A 16,258-nucleotide genomic window follows, 5' to 3' on the forward strand; every position below is an offset into this window, starting at 1 on the left:
TCCTTGAAGTCCTACTCTTTCTCTCCTTTTCTATCCATCCTCAAGACACCTTATTCCTGAGTTTATAGTCTGGGCATCACCATAGGCTTCACCCACTAGCTTGTCAGAAATGCGAGTTTCAGGCTTCTCCCAGACCTGCTGAATGGACTCTGACATTAACAGGTGATGCCCACAAAAGTCTGAAAGCCCTGCTTTCAGAGATCTCAGTGAGCAACTCTGTGCTCTGATTTTTCCAAGTGCATATTTGATCTGGATACCATATCTTGTCTCCTGGCCTCTAGACCAGTTTATCTGACAGAACCTCTCGACTGTCCATTTCCATGTCCCATAGGGATATTTAACTTTACCAGTCTAGAGTCTGACTCCTCTTTCCCCAGTTATGCTCTTCCTCTTTTGTGTCCTTGTTCTCAATCGTGTCTGACTCTTTGCGGCCCCATGACTGTAGCCTGTCAGGCTCCTCTGTCCGTGGAATTTTCCAGGCAAGAATACTGGAGTAGGTTTCCATTTCCTACTCCAGGGGATCTTCCTGACCCGGAGATCAAACCCATGTATCTTGCATCTCCTGCACTGGTAGGTGGATTCTTTACCACTGCCCTACCTGGGAAGCCCCTTTCTCCTTTGGCCAACTGACAAAAAATAGGGTCTGTTCAGATAATTTTACTTTAGAACTCCCATTTTATCCCATACTCCTGGGGAAATCGTTTCTGTGGGGTTGATCAGACGGTGGGCACTGGTCTGGCTGACCCATTGTCCAGCCAGCCTTTCCTCTGAGTGATCAGTGCCTTTCTCATTCTCCTGTGAGATATTTTGAATCTTGCCCAGGGTGTCATGTTCAGTCAGTAACATTTCTAATTTTCCTCCAGTAAGTTTGAAAACAGATAAGTACTTAATAAATATTTTAAATTAAGTATCAATCGTTATCTTTGTTATTAATGATTAATATATTACCAGGGACAAGTAGTTAATAAATATTTCTTAATAGTGAGGAAATTTTGCTGACTGACGTGGAAGATTTACAGTGTATTTGTGAATGACCAGAATGAATCCAAAAGAAGGATCATCAGGAATGTACTGTGATATGTCTCATGATTGAATCATTCAGCGTCTTGTGGGAAGAGAAAAATCAGAGGCAACCTAATAACTGTCCAACATCCAGGACTGGTGAAACCCATTATGGTACTTTCGTACAGGCAAATACTTTGCAATCATGTCTGAATGCTCAGACAGAGTACCTTTATTAACGTTCATGGTATCAAATGAAGTGAAAAGAGCAAATTACAGATAGGATGATCCTTTTTTTTATTTTGGTAAAAAATATGTAAAATTTACCATTTCAGCCATTCTTAAGAGTATAGTTCTGTGGCTGATTCATGTTGATGTATGGCAGAAACCAACTCAATGTATGGCAGAAACCAACTCAATATTGTAAAGCAATTATCTTCCAATTAAATATATTAAAAAAACGTATAGTTCTAAAGACTGAAGTATATATATATATACACACATACATATATATATATATATATATAACTGAATCACTTTGCTGAACATGTGAAGGTAACACAACTTTGTAAATCAACTGTATTTCAATAAACAAGAGTATAGTTCTGTGATGTTAAAGTACAGCCACATTGCTGTGCAGCTATCATCACCATCTGTCTCCAGAACATTTTTATCACCTCAAACTGAAACCCCATGCCCATTAAACAATAATTCCCTGTTCTCCCTCCTCCAGCTCCTGGCAACTGCCATTCTCTATGAATTTGACCATTCTAGATACCTCACATAAATTCAAGCATACCTTGTTTGCCGCTTTGGGACAGGCTTATTTCACTTCATATAATGTCTTCAAGGTTCATCGGTGATGTACCATGAGTCAGAGGTTTCTTTTTAAGGCTGAAGAATATTCTGTTATTTGTTTATCCATTCATCTGGATATTTGAGTTGCTGCTGTCTTTTGGCTGGGGCTTCCCTGGTGACTCAGACAGTAAAGAATCTGCCTGCACTGTGGGAGACCCTGGTTTAGGCCCTGGGTTGGGAAGATCCTCAGGGGAAGGGAATGGTTACCCACTGAGTATTGCCTGGAGATTTCCATGGTCAGAGGAGCCTGTTGTCCCTGGGGTCTCTAAGAGTTGGATACACGTGAATGACTGACGCTTTCACATTTTTTAATCTTTTGGCTACTGGGAATGATGCTGCTGTGAACAAGGAGGTACAAATATCTGTTCAGGTTCCTGCTTTCATTTCTTTTAGGTGTGTACCCAGCAGTGGAATTGTTGGATCATGTGATAATTCTACTTTTGACTCTTTGAGGAACCGCCACACTATTTTTCATAGTTGCTGCACTATTTTACATTCCCACCGGCAATACACAAGGGTTTCAGTTTCTCCCCATCCTTACTAACACCTTGCTAACTTTTTTGGTTTTGTTTTTAATAATAACCGTGGTAATGGGTATGAATTCTCAGGTTTGCTTTAAAAAAAGATGTATTCCATGGACAAAGCAGTCTGGAGGGCTACAGTCCACGGGATGGCAAAGAGTTGGACACAGCTGAGCCACTGAGCATAGCACAGCTGCACGTTTACATACATATATAATATAAAAGATTTCAAAGAATTTATTCTACTGAAAACAGTGCTTATTAGTTGGCAGGATGTAAATGTTTTTTATTGTTGTCTTTTTTCTCTATTCTCTCCTTTTCCCCAATTTAGCATGTATAATGCATGTAGTTAAAAATGCTTGAAACTCAGAATCAAGCTGTTTTAATTCAGAGGTTGACAGTAGCTCCTGTTTACCCTTGACTGTGCAGACTTCACGTGGGTCCTCATGCTTGTTGACTTTGGCCTCGGTGCTGCCCCGTCACGTTGCCACTTTGCACAGGTTGAGGCCATCCATTGGCCTCGGTGCTGCCCCGTCACGTTGCCGCTTTGCACAGGTTGAGGCCATCCATAGATGCTGGAGGCCCAGCGGCCGCACGTTCCTCTGTTCAGTGAAGCAGAAACAGGGCTTCTTGGCAGCAGGTTAGACTACAGAGACTGCTGTCACCAAGGCTTCCCCGGTAGCTCAGCTGGTAAACAACCTCTCTGCAATGCCAGAGACCCTGGTTTGATTCCTGGGTCAGCAAGATCCCCTGGTGAAGGGACAGGCTACTCACTCCAGTATTCATGGGCTTCCCTGATGGCTCAGATGGTGAAGAATCTGCCTGCAGTGCGGGGGACCAGGGTCTCTCTGGGTTGGGAAGATCCCACGGAGGAGGGCACGGCAACCCACTCCAGTATTCTTGCCTGGAAAATCCCCATGGACAGACGAGCCTGGCGGGCTACAGTCCATGCGGTCGCAAGAGTTAGACTCGACTGAGTGACTAAGCACAGCAGGGCACTGCTATCACTAGGCCTTGGCAGGTGACTTTCTGCTGCCCAAATGTGTCTTCCTCCCCCATTTGGATTTTTAGCATGAAGAAATCTCCTTTTTAGGTGTGTTTACTCACCAAGGTTATGACTGGTCATCTTGGTTGATTGCAAATGAAAGGGAAGGCTTCTTTATTTCCTCTTCTGTGAAATTATGCATTTTGTAATTTTCCAAATAGTTTTAAGGCTCATAGCAAGTGCCTTCGTCAGCTTAAAAGGCAGTAAAGATTGCATAGGAATCAATTCAGAAAGAGTTGAAAGAAATCCTTACATGGAGAAAATTACATTTATGAAAATAAGGCTTGTTCAGTTTACAGTAATACATGTGCGAGAGTGGGTTACAAAGTATGTTTTGTTTTTAGAGATAGAGTAATGAGCCAGGGAATAGGTGATAAGGAAAGGCACTAGTTAAGGGCTTCTTTACAAGTGATTGACTGGTTTAATCAGTTATCAGTGACCTTTTAAGGGAGCTTTTTCTGGTCTAAGGAAACTTTTTTTTTTTTTTTTTTTGGTTTGTTTTCTCTTGACATGATAATTCTGGCTGCCTTGTTTGAAGACCAAGAATTTGAAGCAGAGTCAGAGAGACTCTTGCAACGGTCTTAACTTGGGCTGTTAGGACTTGTGCTAGTTTTGTGTGGCTACGAGAAAGAGTGGTAAGATCTGATGACTAAATTTGGGTCTTGTAGAGCTGGAGGGAGGTGAAGCTGAGGACAGATTGTATATCCCGGAGGCACAAGAGTGATTTCACTTCTTAATCATTACATCTGGATAAGACGTCTCTGTTCATTTCATCTCAACGTGCTTGGTTTTCTCCCAAACTTCTCAAAAGATAAGCAGTCAATGACTTTAGGATTTCGCTTTCTGTCACCTCCCCTTGCCCCTTTCTAGCCAATAGACATGTGACTTGTCTTCCTCCAGAGCCTTTTCTGAGGGCTGCCATTCCTGTCCATCACCGAAGCACCAGCTCAGTGTGGCCTTAGTAGTCCAAATCATATGGGGACAATTGCAGACTCCCCTGCCACCCCCTTCCCACCAATCTCTTCTCCATCTGACCAATGACTGCACACCCCCACCTCTCCTGACCCACCTGGCCCCATGGCATTTTTCAGGTCACTGCCCATGACTCACCTATTTGCACCTTTTCTTTCTTTATGCACATTTCGAAATCCACATACTCAAGGCGCTTACTGGGTACTCAGGGGCTCCCTTCTCCACCCTCCTGGGTGTGAAATCACCTCATATTTCGTCTCCTTTATCCCTCTGTGCTTCCACTCAGAGAAGACACAGAGCCAGGAAGAGAGGTTCTTTACAAGTTAGTGTGATTTTACAGGGACCTTTGTATAATTCTAAGTGGGATTGGGGTAACAACTATGGATTAGCACTCCATTAATTGTTTGTGAGTTTTCTTCTTTGCCAAAGCACATTTTGACCACCTTTTCAAATGAAACAAGGCTATGTGTATATTATGAGGCTAGTCAAAGACCTATCACTTTACGAAGATATCGCTAATGTCGTGGGGCTCCCTCAGCGGCTCAGGGGTAGAGAATCCATCTGCAATGCAAGAGACAAGGTTCTGATCCCTGAGTTGGGAAGATCCCTTGGAGGAGAAAATGGCAACCCACGCTAGTATTCTTGCCTGAAAAATCCCATGGACAGACGAGCCTGGCAGGCTACGGTCCATGGGGCCTCAAAGTGTAGGATATAACTGAGACACATGTGGAGAAGGAACGGCAGCCCACTCCAGTACTCTTGCCTGGAGAATTCCAGGGATGGAGGAGCCTGGTGGGCTGCTGTCCATAGGGTCGCACAGAGTCAGACATGACTGAAGCAACTTGGCAGCAGCCTCAGAGGCACATGAGCACCTTTAACGTCAAGGGAAAATAATGTAAAAAAAAAAAAAGGTAGAAGCCAGTTATGTGAGAAACAAATCATTTGATGGATTATCATTTAATAACATTTGTTATAGAGACTGCTGTGTTATCTTCCTTAATGCCTACTGTTTTGAATAACATGGGCTGCTTTGAGAATGTTCACTGGAGAGAAATAAATGAAGTATGTGTCTGTTTGACAAGGTTCTTCTTACCAAATAGGAACTCCTTCCCTGACCTCAGCTTGTGGTTTTGATCTTGGTTAGAGCACACGTTTCCTACAAGCTTTGCTCCTCCATTGCTCCTCATCTTTCTAATTCTTGATGAAGAGATAAGAGAAGCTGAGTGCCAACACTGTCCAGCTTCTTCATACAGATGGAAACCTAGTTGATACGAAGGTGGGAATTCTTGGTCCTCTGCCAAGTCAGTATTATAAGCATTATGTTGGCCTAGATCTGTAGCAGCCAACGTGATGTGGCAGCTGGAAACTTAAAGACACGCTCCTTGCAGAAGTGGGATTGAGTGTATCGGTGCTCGGCAAATGTACGGCCAAGATGATTGATGTTTCTTTGCTTCTGTTTTGCCGAGGGCTCCAGGCACTTGGCACATGTTTGATAGCCATCCAGTGCACGGCTCTGAAATGCAAACTCCTGGCCACACAGCTGAATTCTGCTCTGGAGCATTGCCCACCAGCTGGTGAATGCCGTGGTGGCCTTTTGTTTGCAGCTGGACCAGAATACTTTGGGGGGCACCAATCCTGCCTGAATTCCAGCATCAAATGGTGGTTGTGCAGGCCATATATTCCCTACACTGTCCTCACTGAAGCAGAGCTTTCAAACAGTTAATGATCTGGGCTGTGTGAATAGCCAGCCTAGACAACTGAAATGAGAAGCAGCACAGGAAGGATCACCTTGACTTCGTCCATTTTTCAATCTCAATAAATACTTACTGGGACCTGTTATATATTAGGCATGTTCTAGGTGCTGGAAATCCAGCAGTGGATAAGATAGGCAAGATTCCCTCCTGCTCATAGAGCTTATGGCTTTGTAGTGAAGGCAAACAATAAAAAAATTAATGAATGCAGCAGCTTCAAAGAATGATAAATGTGCTATGAAGAAGATGAAAGAGCCTGATTTAATAGAGATACTAGAGGTTGGGGGACAAGGGAGGTCATGCATTGTTATGGTGGGGATGGGCTCTCTTAGAAAGAGACATTTGACCTGAGATCTGAATGACAAGAAGAGGCCATCTTTTAAAGACCATGGGGTTGGAAAGGGATTCCAGGCAAGAAAGAGCAGTTGCAAAGGCCCAGAGGCAAACACGAGTTTAGCATGTTCAGAGAAAGAAGACGTGGGAAGCTGCTTTAGCAAGACTGAGGGGATGAGTGGCAAGAGGTGACAAATTGAAGCTTTAAAGGGGGTCCTTCAAGGCCTTGTGTGTTGTAAGGAGAATCAGTGGTATTCTCAGGCCAGTGGAGAAAACCACTGGAGAGTTTAAGAAGCCGCGGGGAGCGGGGGGTGGGGGGGCCAGGGGTTGGTCTGATAAAGGGTGTTGCCTTCTATTCAGTTGTACATGTATAGTACCATCTAGAAAGCCCTCCAAGGGACTTGCCTGGCAGTCCAGGGATTAGGACTCCGAACTTCCATTGTAGGAGACATGGGTTTGATCCCTGGTTGGGAAACTAAGATTTCCCACATGCTATGTAGCATGGCAAAATAAAAATTAAATAAAAAATGAAAAGACTTCCAAAATGTGTCACAGTGCCTCCCGTAAGAATGCTCTTGAGAATGTTGGTCTTACAACACAGTTTTGCTTGTGAGGGACGGAAGAGATACTACAGTGGTTAAGAGTCACTCTGTCTGAATTTCAGCCTCAAATTGAATTTGCGGGGACTCTGGAGCCAGCACTCCAGGCAGGATTTAAACACCTGTGTGACCTGTGGTAAGTCGTTTATTAACTTCTGTGTGCCTCTGTTTCCCCATCTTTACAATGGCACTAGTAGTTGGCACTCCCTTTAGTCATCATAGTGAAGAGTAAATGACGCCCAAGCACGCAATAAACACTAGGTAAGCGTCACAATTGCTACTGTTAGGAAAACGTGTATGGCTTTAGTCTGGTTGGTTTATCGTTATCTTATGGACATTACAAATAATGTACCTGGCTATTGTTCAGTCGCTTAGTTGCGTCCAACACTTTGTGACCCCATGGACTGCAGCATGCCAGGCTTCCCTGTCCTTCACCATCTCCTAGAGCTTGCTCAAACTCGTGTCCATTGAGTCGGTGATGCCATCCAACCATCTCATCCTCTGTCGTCCCCTTCTCCTCCTGCCTTCAATCTTTCCCAGCATCAGGGTCTTTTCTAATGAGTCAGCTGTTTGCATCAGGTAGCCAAAGTATTGGAGCTTCAGCTTCAGGCTAGTTTTCCTTTATTTTCTACGTCTAGAAAATAGACGTATGACCCAGAGAGATGTTATGGGGAGGGAGGTGGGAGGGGGGTTCATGTTTGGGAACGCATGTAAGAATTAAAGATTTTAAAATTAAAAAAAATAATAATAAAAAATAAAATAAAATAAAAAATAAAAATTAAAAAAAATAAAAAATAATTTAAAAAAATTAAAAAAAAAATCCTATTGACCAATTTGGGAAGAATTGACATCTTTACTATATTCAGTCTTCCAGTCTATGAAATAAAGAGTATATCTATTTTAAAAAAAAAAAAAAAAGAAAGAAATTTTAAGGCCTGCTTTTGTGACCTCCCCATAGGAAGTGGATTGACTTTATCTGTGTCAACATTCTCCCTCATTTTCTTTTATACTTTTGCCTTAGTCTTTCCTTTTTATATCTTATCCTTTAAAAATAAAATGTTCAGATGTTTTATAGACATTTTACATATTATATGTATTTGATGAAAACATGGTAGATGGTACACAGTTTTGCAACTTAATTTGTTCACGTAACTATATATCTGGAACACTTCCCTTGTCAGTAATTATACTTCAGCCAATGGGATATGAATTAGAGATCATAGCTCATGTAATTAATCTCAGTCGGTTGAACTAGAAATGTTGCTGTATTTTTACTGGGTACAATAGTAATACTTGTTTCCTATTAAATTTTCAAATAGTACAGAAGTAGATAAAATGAAAATTGTACTTCTAGTTTTATCTTATGTAGGCTGTGTGCCTTTATAAATTTACCATTTTGGCGGAATAATTACATAGTTCACATACATACGTAAAATATAATTCTAACCTCCATAGGAAAAAGTTACTTTACATCTTATTAGAAAGTGTCTTCTTTAAGAGAAACATTCTCTTAATGAAATTTTTTTTTTAATCTCTTTCTGATGTCTGTCCTGGTCTAATCCTAAATCAGGAGCTGTACGCAGGATAGCAATAGCATATAATAGGATGTGTACTAGGTTAGGAGTCAGGAGACCTGGAGAAAATGTTTATCAACATGGCACATGGCCAAACAGGGCAATTCTGAACAGACACAGAGTGTGTATGTTCTTTAACTAAAGTGCAGATTGGAGGTAGAGACACACAGGCCTCCTCTCCCTCAGTTCCCCTCCCTCCCCAGCTCACAAAGTGTTAGAACCTTCTGGGAATTCAGGGCTCACCCTCCCTGACATGCAGCTGCAACCATAAAAGGAGTTTACTTTCTGTCCAGAAAGTAGAAAGGTAAGCACAGAACCATGCTTTTCTCAGCTCTTTCTGAATCCCTGAGCTCCTTGCAGGTGGACCAGGCTCCTTAAGACATTGCTCTGTGGCTTATATGACTAGACAGGGCCAAGCATTAGGGACGATGGTGTTGGCAAGTTGGCCAATGTCTCCAGGGTTGTCTCCAGGATTATGTAGTCGAGAGCCTGATAGCCTCTGTTCTCATCTCACTAATGGTTCTAAATTACTGTGTGATATCTATGAGTCTGCTTTGTCGAGCATCAGCTTTTCCATTCTGAAAAATGAGGGTCTTGAGCCACATCAGGGGCTGATCATGTCATGTCCTGAGTTTTGGGACACAGAGTTGTTAGAATCTCCAGATTTTTAAAGCAAAGCAAGAAATCTGGATCGTTGTGGAATTGTCTGGGTTTTAACTATTGGAAACTGGTTCTAATTTCTAAAAAATCAGCATGAGGATCAAACAGGCCATATTGGGAGACTGTATGTGGCCCATGGATGCCAGGCGATCGTGCACGCCTGATCCAGTGATTCCAGGGGTCTCCTTAGAACTCTTGATCTGTGGTTTCTGTCTTCTACATGTGCTTGCTTCAGTTTACCATTGAACTGGCTCCCCTTCCAGAATTCAAACTCCAGAGAACCTAAATGAGGGGTGGCATAAGAGAGTGGGCCTATGTGGGACTTTCCTGTATCCAGTGGCGTAAGAATGTGGATAAGTGGGGCAAGGAGGCATTATATGCTCTACTCTGTGCAACTCTATGCTTCCCAGGTGGTGCTAGTGATAGAGAACCCACCTGCCAATGCAGGAGACAGAAGGGATATGAGTTCCATCACTGGATCTGGAAGATCCCCTGGAGGAGGGCATAACAACCCACTCCAGTATTCTTGCCTGGAGAATCCCATTGACAGAGGAGCCTGGTGGGCTATAATCCATGGGTCGTACAGAGCCGGACATGACTGAAGCAACTTAACACTAAACTAAGCCACTGTGAACACAGCTTTCTTGAGAGAGTGACCCATTCTCATTGAGTGAGGAAATAGGGAAGTAAAACACGATCCTCTAAATTTTCTTAGTCCTGAGAGCTACCGTTGTTACAGAGGTGAGAACCAATCAGAAACATTCTTTAATGTTTTGGTAGTGGTGATGAGAATAATTGTAATTTATACTGTTTTTTTTTTGGCTCCAGAACACTTTTTTCTTTATAATGGATTGATTATAACCCCTAGTTTCTGATACAGTATCAAAGTGGACTTATGCAGAGTGCATGTTCTCTTGTGTTTTATGTTGCTTATGTTACTTATTTATAATATTTTATTCCTTTTGCCTATTTATCCATCCTTAATCCAACTCTCTTTTTCCCTTTCAATATCTTAATGCCACCAATCAGGTTAAAGGTAGCTCCTAAATTTCTTGCCACTTGAATAATAAATACTTAAATCACTAAGAAAACTTTTGTTTAGAATTGATCATATCCTTTTGGAACTGAAAATGGAGTCCGACTGCTGCTCAAGCCAGTAGAGAGGCCAGATTGGTGAAAAGGAGAGTTTGCTGTATTTTGGATGCTAGCAATTGGAGAGGAGGGCCAACTTCAGTCCAAAGGCTGATTCCCTCCACCCCACTGACAACCAGTGGGCAAAAGCTGTGATAGCCACAGGGAGAGGGCTACATGCAGAAACAGCACCGTCGGCTCTGACAGTCATTTTGAAATAGATCATCGGTGGTCTAATCCGCTCATTTTGATTGTTTTGGGTAAAGTTAGTCTTCAGTTCTAGGGCTGGTTTGTTTTCAATTCCTTGAGGCCAGTTCTAAGAACTGTAGCAGCATATGTTATGGCTGCAGCCTGGTCATCATGCAGTTAACTTCTTCCACATGGTGAGCGATTTAGTATCTATAGGGCGGCTCACAGGATATGGCTCAGAATATTATCTTTAGCCCTTGAGGAGAAACTAAAGGTCCTTGAGTTTGCTTGATGACTAAACTATTATTATTTGGTCTCCTTTGATTGTTTTCTTTTGTTCTACATTTTCTCACTTTGATTAAACATATTCTTTGGCAAAAGTTTCTCCACGGACAAAAGGCAGGCGGAGGACGTGGAGGGCAAAGACCATAGGGTCTTGCTTCATTTCATTTTTGCTTTTAACAAAAAGTTTAACCCCACATCGTTGCCAGCCACCCTCACTTTACGACGTTGGTTCAACCAGAGAGCTGTCCTGAGAGACCTTTATGAAGGTGGGGAGTGGACAGTTCACAGAGTTCTATGGAAATGCTTGAGGGTGCTGGTCTCTTCTGGGCCTAGAACTTTGCTTCAGTTCAGTTCAGTTCAGTTCAGTCGCTCGATTGTGTCCGACTCTGTGACCCCATGAAACCGCAGCACGCCAGGCTTCCCTGTCCATCAACAACTCCTGGAGTCCACCCAAACTCATGTCTATTGAGTTGGTGATGCCATCCAATCATCTCATCCTCTGTCATCCCCTTCCTCTCCTGCCCTCAATCTTTCCCAGTGTCAGGATCTTTTCAAATAAGTCAGCTCTTCGCATCAGGTGGCCAGAGTATTGGAGTTTCAGCTTTAACACCAGTCCTTCCAATGAACACCCAGGACTGATCTTCAGAATGGACTGGTTGGATCTCCTTACAGTCCAAGGGACTCTCAAGCGTCTTCCCCAACACTACAGTTTAAAAGCATCAATTCTTCAGTGCTCAGCTTTCTTTGTAGTCCAACTCTCACATCCATACATGACCACTGGAAAAACCATAGCCCTGACTAGACGGACCTTTGTTGACTAAGTAACGTCTCTGCTTTTTACTATGCTGTCTAGGTTAGTCATAACTTTGATTTCAAGGAGTAAGCCTCTTTTAATTTCAAGAACTTTGCTTACTGGTGTTCTTACTTGGCTGCTATGAGAATGACTGATCTGGAGAATGCAAACAACCATTAGTTACAAAACCAGAGGGACTAGTTACATTTTCAGTGTTTTGCTCTTTTTTATTTTTTCCTTTTCTAACTCCACAAAGATTGAGAAATAGAAGTTTGCGAATATCTTAGAAGATACTCCCCCTTCAGCCCCACTTCTTGTGTGCTGGATCTCTTTGATCACATTTCCTTCCCCCAACTAGGTAGCCACTGTCTTATGTTTTGTGGAATTTACTTCCTTGTTTTTCTTTATAGGTTTATCATTTTGTCTACATCTCTAAATGATACAATTTAGTTTTAATTTTATGAAATTCATGAGGGTGAAATACCACTGTGCATATTATCTGGGGACTTGTTCCTTTCACTTAGTATCAGGTTTCTGAGATTCATCTGTATGGGTGCATGTTTCATTGCAACTTGGTATTCCTCTGTTCCAATTACTGATATTAATAGACATTTGGACTTCTCCAGTTTGGGGTTTTCACAAAAGACGGCTGCATAAACACTCTCATACACGTGCTGTCATACATTTGTATATGCATTTCTGTCGATAAACACTTAGGAAAGGTCATGTGGAAATCCTGTCTTTAACTTTATTAGATAATGCCAAGTGGTTTTCCAAAATATTTGTATCCATTTACACTTCCACCAGTAGTAAATGAGAGTTCTCATTGCTCTACATCCTTGCCAACACTTGAGATCACCAGTCTTTTAAAATTTTTTGTCAGTGTGATGCATGTATGTTGGTATCTCATTGTGTGTATGTGTATTTGTGTTTAATTAATAGACTTTCTTAGAGCAGTTTTAGGTTTATAAAAATTGAAGAGAAAATATAGAGTTTCCATATACTCTTTCTCTAACCCCGCATGTTTCCCCCTTTTATTAACATGTTGCATTGATGTGGTATATTCAATACAATTAATGAACCAGTATTGATATATTATTATTATTATTATGATTACTGGGTCAGGAAGATCCCCTGGAGGAGGAAACGGCAGTCTACTCCAGTATTCATGCCTGGAGAATCCTAAGGACAGAGGAGCCTGACAGGTTACAGTCCAAAGCATTGCAAAGAGTTGAACACGACTGAAGCGATTTACCAAAGTTCATAGCTTACATTAGGGCTCACGTTTATCTCTTGTTTTAATTTGTATGTTTCACTGCAGATAACGTTGAGCATCTTGTCATGTATTCATTGGCCATTGGATTCCTATTTGCGTGGATTGTCTGTGCAAGTCCGTTTTCTATTGTATTGTCCTTTTAATCATATTGATTAATAGGAATTTCTTTTATATTCTTGATATAAACCCTTTGTGAGTTATATATGTTGCAGATATATTCTGTTTTCTGTCTTGTCTTTTAACTCTTTAATCATATCTTCTGATTTATGAATTTTAATGCAGTTAAATGAATCAGTGTCTTCCCTTCGTGCTTAAGGCTCTTTGAGCTCTGTTTAGCATTCTTTCCTTACCTCCAACTCATGAAGATATTATATTCCTAAAGCTTAATCATTTTGCCTTTCATGGTTTTGAATTGACTTTTGTAAATGATGTGAGATTGGGAGCTGTGAGGATTTTCATTAACTTTGTTGGATACTCAAATGTGGGACATGTTTTCATAGTGTTTTTTCATTATGTATTTCCTCCTGTTTCCTCTGTTATGGGGACACCTATTATTTGACTATTTAATTTTCAGAACCAATGTAATTTTTTTATTCTTTCTCTCTAATATTCTCTATCTGTGTTTTTGTCTACTTTCTGGGGTATTTCTGCAACTTTATCTTCCAATCCTTCCATAAAATCTTTAATTCCAAGAGTCATATTTTAATTCCAAGAGTTCTTTTTATAGCCTACCATTTCATGCTTCATTTTTACAGTTTTCTTTAACTTTTTGAAGATATTAACTAAAGTTGTTTTTTTTTTAAAATTCTTTCCTGACCTTTCCTTTTCTTTCATGCCCTCAATTGTCATGAGGGTCCTTGTTCCTCTGAGTTGATTTCTCCATCCTGCTCCTGATTCCCTCTATCCTAGCTTATACTAGAGGCTTTCATTATCTGTGATCTGTGGTTGTCCATTCAAGAATGAGGTGCTAGAAAGCTGATTAGATGGAAGAATTGGTGAATTGGCAAGCCGCATTGTGAAGAGGGGCTGTGAATCCAGCACTTTTGTTGGATATAGTTCCTGCATCTCCCAAGTTAGTACCTTTGCTCTCAGTGTGGTCAGTTTCTCCAAAGATATATCTCAGTCTTTTGCCCCGATATTAGAAGATTGGCTGGTGGTGTTCTGGGAGTTAAATGAAGCCCAGGTTTTGGGACAGAGTGTTTCACATTTCAGTATGGTTTTCATTTAACCTGTCTGTTCCATATTGGGCTTCACTTTCCCCCTACACCCATAACTGTATCTGCAGTTTCCAGTATCATAGTGTGCAGTATTTCCAGAGTAAACACCTTTTTTTTTTTTTCTCCAGAGAAAGGCAGACCAATTTTCTCATGGTGTGAGGGGGAGAACTTTTAAAGAAGTATCAGCATGACTCTTTGCTACCCCGTGGACAGAGTCCATGGGATTTCTCAGGCAGAGTACTGGAGTGGATTGCCATTTCCTACTCCAGGGATTGAAGTATGTAGTTGATTTACAATGTTATATTAAAATTTCTGCTGTATTGCAAAGTGATTCAGTAATATATATATATTCTTTTTCATATTCTTTTCCACTGTGATGTCTCACAGGATACTGAGTATAGTCCCCTGTGCTGTACAATAGAATCTTGTTGTTTAAATCTGATCCTATTTATAAAATGGTTTGCATTTGCTAGTCACAGACTCCCGATCTATCCCTGTCCTAACCCTCTCCACCCTGACAGCCACGGGTCTATTCTCTGTGTCTGTGAGTCTGTTTCTCTTCTGTAGACAGCTTTATTTCTGTATTTTAGATTCCACATATAAGTGATATCTTACGGTATTTGTCTTTGTCTGACTTACTTCAGTCTCTAAGTCCATCCATGTTGCAAATGACATTGATTCCGGGGTGGGTGGGAAGGAGAACTTTTAAAGACTTTCTGTCTATCCTATTTGTAACCACATTTGCTGCCTCTGAGAAGTCCTCTGTTCCTCCATTTCTGACTCTTTCTGTGATTCTGCAATTGGCTTACTCCTTATTGTATTCCTTCCCTGCTGGCTTAGGTTTCAGCATTCTCTGGCTAAGTCCTATACCATCTGTTCATTTATTTCCCAGCTTCCAGTGTTTGGTTCACATTTCTTATATGCTGTCATCATCTCTCCTGTTCACTTTATCTTTGTGACTTGTTTCTTTTTTTTATCCCTTTACCATCAGTGGCATTTTAGGAGAGAGCAAAGATAAACGTTTATGTTCAATCTATAGTAAACTGGAGTCTGAATGTACCACAATTTATCCAGCTGATTCCCTGCAAATAGGAACTACTTCCAGTGTGTTTGTAGTTATAAATAGTGCCAATGCACCTTTATCCAAATATACTAGAGCATTTAGGGGGGTGTTACTATATGACAGATTCCTAAATAAATGTAGAAGTACTGGGTTAGAAGTTAAGTTCATTTAAACTTTTGTTAGATGATGCTAAATATCATTCCAAAAAAATTGAACCAACTAATATCCTATCAACAGTGTGAGATAGAACATATGTTTTTGTTAATGAACTAGCTATATATGTCCTCTTTGATTCTTGACTGATTGCTTTCTTTGTCGGATTTAAAACATTTGCTTTATGTAATAATTCTGGCAGACTTTCATATTATTTAATTGAAAAACCTGATCCCAAACATTGCTTTAACAGTTCTTTAAGAAAAGAAAAAATAGTGTGTGGGTGATTGAATTCGTTTGCTGACAGGAATGGAGCCAATATAGTTTCTTGGATTTTTTTATTTCTACTGTATTTCTGTAGCTCTCAATGCTTCAATTTCCCAGGCATCCAAAACTTTTAGCATTAGGGGAAATGGACTGATTGGTTCTAGTATGTTTTGACAAAATTACTTTAGTGAGAACCCTGCATTTAAAATACCTGCTGTATGTTACAGACTCATTCTTCTGAACCTCCTGCTGCTGCTGATTGCTGGCTCATCTGATTATTTGAGTGTTTAAGCCCATAAAACATTGGTGGTGCTTCCCTGGTGGCTCAGACAGTAAAGAATATGCCTCCAACATGGAAGACCTGGGGTCACTCCCTGGATTGGGAAGATCCCCTGGAGGAGGGCATGGCAACCTACTCTAGTATTCTTGCCTGGAGAATTCCATGGACAGAGGAGCCTGGTGGGCTACAGTCCGTGGGGTTGCAAAGAATTAGAGAGGACTGAGAGACTAAGCACGGCACAGTTACACGGCACAGTATAACTATATGGGATGGGGAGCCAAGCTGAGGA

The 16,258-nt window shown here is 41.2% G+C and overlaps 1 protein-coding gene across 1 annotated transcript in view; it reads left to right on the forward strand.

The window, feature by feature from the left end:
- Positions 1–16,258, forward strand: part of SLC16A12 (solute carrier family 16 member 12) — a 100,554-nt gene that overhangs the window by 21,948 nt on the left and 62,348 nt on the right. Inside the window, exon 4 of the mRNA XM_018041575.1 lies at positions 7,147–7,217. The gene's annotated coding sequence lies outside the window, so the exon portion shown is untranslated. The remainder of the gene's footprint in view (positions 1–7,146; positions 7,218–16,258) is intronic.

The sequence above is a fragment of the Capra hircus genome, chromosome 26, assembly GCF_001704415.2.
Source record: "Capra hircus breed San Clemente chromosome 26, ASM170441v1, whole genome shotgun sequence".
NCBI lineage: Eukaryota > Metazoa > Chordata > Mammalia > Artiodactyla > Bovidae > Capra > Capra hircus.